Source organism: Ceratosolen solmsi, unplaced genomic scaffold (genome assembly GCF_000503995.2).
Source record: "Ceratosolen solmsi marchali unplaced genomic scaffold, CerSol_1.0 scaffold41, whole genome shotgun sequence".
NCBI lineage: Eukaryota > Metazoa > Arthropoda > Insecta > Hymenoptera > Agaonidae > Ceratosolen > Ceratosolen solmsi.
The window spans coordinates 6505019-6509079 of record NW_011948424.1 but is presented as its reverse complement, the minus strand read 5'-3'; positions in this window follow the sequence as shown (position 1 = coordinate 6509079).

Below are 4061 nucleotides of genomic sequence, written 5' to 3'. Positions count from 1 at the left end.
GGTGGGGGGGTTTGGGGGGGGGGGGGAGGGGGGGGGATGAGGAGGTGCAGAGGCGTGTCGTACAGCGCTCCCGCAAACTCCATCAACGATTGTACGGGCAAATGTGTAAGTATTCAACTACGTACATATATATATATATATATATATATATATATATATATATATATGAGGAGAGCCGACTTGGAGCCCGTAGCCCGTGCGGTTTTGGATTCGTCGTTCTTGGTAGTGGGCGGCGGGCGCGGGGTGAGGTTTGGGGTTTTGGTGCGTCAGGGGGGAGAGACGAGGGCAAGAGTGTCGCGCTGCATCGGCCTCATCAAGCGAATTACAGGCCTCGAGCTATGCACGACTCTCTTTCGAGTCCTCGACTCTTGTCGCGTGGATAGGCGCTCGGAGAAATGAATAAAGCTCAAGAGGATAATGCCGACGCGGTCTCCCCCGTCCGCCCACCCTACCGCGCTCCATGCCAAACCCTCCTCTCGTCCTTTTACCGCCATTTGGCGTACTTTGTGTGACGAGACGTTGTGTAAGTAGCCGCGGAGAAGTGAAAGACCAACGGCGTAATTTTGATTTACGCGAACCGAGGGAAAGTGTGGCGAAATAATGCTCATCGGCCACCCGCGTGATTGCCGAATTCGTCGTTACGACTTTGATGACAATATTCGTGAAATATTAAGAGTCGCCATTGACATTGTTATTGGTTTTGCAAATTTATTTGCGCTTCAATTTAAGATCCCATTTGTGATCTATATTCGCTGATTGGTTAGGATTAAAATTGTTTGGAAAGTCTTTTATTGCATTGGACTCGATTAAAAGTTACGCGAAATCCACTGTGTTAATGAACAAAGACGCGTGTTATCATTTAGATAATAATTGTCTGGATAAACGTTTTGGTATAGATTATGGGAACGTGGACACGTCGAGGCATCGGTGGATCGGTGACGAATGAACATTGATTAGTAAACTCTTCTTGGCTGTTATTTTGCATCCTTACGGCAAAGCCATGCGACTTCTCGGGCCGGGGGAACATCGAAGCGAGGCTGGGCGCATGAGAAAGTAGCGCGAGAGAAGCAAAGTGTTTTCGGGACGGAGGTAAGAAAGCCAAGTGGGAATGCTCGAGGGTCAGATCGAGGGAGTCACCGGCACCAGGAAGGAATCGGATCCGCGTCGGGAAAAAGGGTCCGATACGTGGCAGCCGTAGATACTTATGTGTCGGGCCAAGGGCAGGAAGGAGCGCGGCAAAAGGGATCAAGGCACGTCGCGATGAAATGAGGATCGCGGCAATGGCAAATAAATCGCCTCGCCCGCGTCACGTATCGCGTCGATCCGTGGCTCGAGAGGAGCCGCCGCTCTTCATGGGATACTCTTTGACGCTGCATCGGGGAGTTCTAACCCCCCCCGCCCCCCCCCCCCTACCAATCGCCCTCCCTCCCTCACTCCCTTATTCGACCTCTATCGCCGCCCCACCAGCCCGGTTCCTAACCCAAACCCTTTGGGCTCGGATCCCGTGCCGCCCAGCCCCGGTGCCCTTCGTCGAGTTTCGTAGTTGACAGTCAAGTGGTGGCGGCGGCCCTTATTCAACAGGTCCTTGCTTTTCCATGGCTTTCTTCATCTAGAACGGTCGCTTTCTTTTGAGCCATCGAGTTATCTCCCGAGAGATAGCATCTCCTTCTTGACGAATTCAACTTGGCGCGTTTGGCGAGGAGAGCGGCAATATTGTATAACTGTCAATTCTACAAATATTTTTTTACAATCGCGGTCCAACGATCGGCTGTGTAAGACTGTAAGTTTACATAAATAACTTTGCGTTAATATGAACTGAAGTCGATTAATTTCATCTTGACTGCTGCTGTCCACGTTATTATCGTTATCATTGTTATCGTTTATTAAACTGATTTGATAAAATTGGAGTTATATGGCGTTATGAGGAATCACAAACCCCAGAGCAATTAGAAAGGATCGATAAATCTTTTCTATAATCATTCCTTTCAATTCGTGGCAACTTGTAAATAATATTTATTATCATATTCTTGTTATTCCGTGCAAGATTATCGAAGATAAGAACCTACATAATCGTTGAAAATTGTGATTTTCATTTACATTGAGAATAATGTACAATGAGAAAATAGTATATTTATTACGTGTTGATGATATCGCGAAATGAATGAATCTTTGTATATAAGTAACAAATGTTTCGATAAATTGAATCGTACAATCGTAAATGGACGAACGATGTTACGAGAAGGTTTCTTGTCGTTTTATTAAAGCAGACAATTCAAATGACCTTCCATTGCTTTAAATGCTTGAATATTTGAAATATTTGATCGATTAAATGTTGATACGTTTGTGAAAGAAGAAGAAGTTACTACTTTAAGTAAATACACTCTCGATTTACAGATTCTATTACATATAAAAATACTAATATAATTAAATCGATTACATAGGTTACGAAGCAATATAACGATGCATTATAACTTAAAAACACAGCAAATCTCAAAAAGCATCACGATTCATGACTGCTCGTATTAAAGCAGCAGACGTTTCGACAAATCGATATTGCATCTCCACTATAAACTATCTCGTTCGAGTCAATGTGAAAAGCATCGAAAAAAAAAAGCCCAAATAATTAAATACAAACAAAAGGCGTCGCACGATTATTCCAATGAGATATTAGCGAAGGAAAGTTCTGCTGCGAATAATAATCAATACTACGTTAAAACGGGTAAAATGGAGGAAGAGCTCTTTTCACTTGGTTAAAATCAATTCTCGGGCGATTGTTTACGAACGTCGCGCCACGGTGTCCGGCGGGAAAAAGTCGACGAGTCCATGTTAACGCGATGCCGCTCAATTAGCTAAAAGGCCAGCGAGCGAATTACTTAGTGCTGACATTGGACGAGCCGTGTCCGCTATTGAGGCGGTGGGGGGGGGGGAGACATCGCGACATCCAAGCGCATTAAAGCTCGTGAAATAACGAGGTACGCAGCGATTACGCAAGTAAAGTCGGTATCGCGTGCTTCGGGAACGTCCTGACGCTGAAATTCTACCAATGTGCCGGCATTTAATACCGCGCGCATATCGTGAAATTTCGATAATCCCAAGTAAGATTCGCCGCCGAAGGGAATAATCAAAGTCACCGACGTACGATACGTCGCCCGAATAAAGCAGTGATATCTCACTCTTCCCCCTTCAGTTAGAATAATGCCTATAATTCGCGCGACCTAAGTATCCGCAAAAGGCCGCCTCCCGCTACCACTCGGACCCGATAAATAAATGCAAATTCGCGCAACCCGAGCCCGGCGACGAACATAAAACATGAGCTCCGTGTAAACGCCGCACGCTGCTGCATACGTGGGGCTCTCGTGTCGTGGCTACGCGGGGGGTTGGCAAAAGCTCGCGCATACGTGCTGGTCGCCTCGGCCTCTGAAAATTAGACGCTGCGAAGGTAAACATTAAGTCGCGGCCGTAGAAAAGTAGTCCTCGCTGCGCTTTCTAGCCTCGCCGATGTATTTCATGCGCGAGGGGGATGGGGGAGGGGGTATAGGATAGGAGAGGGGTGAAGAAGGCGGACCGAGAGCCTATTTCTCGGGCTCGTAATTACGGCTGCGCATTTTCCGTTACGACTAGGCGGAAATGCCGATTGGGCACGATAGGCGACTTCCCCGGAACGGCAGCCGTGTTTTCTTGCCGTTTCGCCTGTGATGCGTTTCCGCGGAAAATACTCCCGACTGACGCTCCAATCTCCTTTACACCTTTGGCAAATAGCTCGTCCGCTCATTAACTCATTTATTGAAAAGCTCATTAATTGGTCCTGATCATGCGATACCGTCCAACTGCGTGCGAACGCTCGCGGCTTTGGCCGATAACGGACCGGAACGAGGAACGCAGAGTCAACAGGGATTTTTCATCAATGTCAGATAGAGTTTGATTAGGCAGTAGAGATTAAATGAAATTGAATAATTAGCGATCTGCTGACATCATTCTATTCGCTACTAATATTCGCTTGTAATTTGTATTTTTTTCCGTGTCATTGCTAGATGTCATGCCGAGATAATAATTCCCATTTG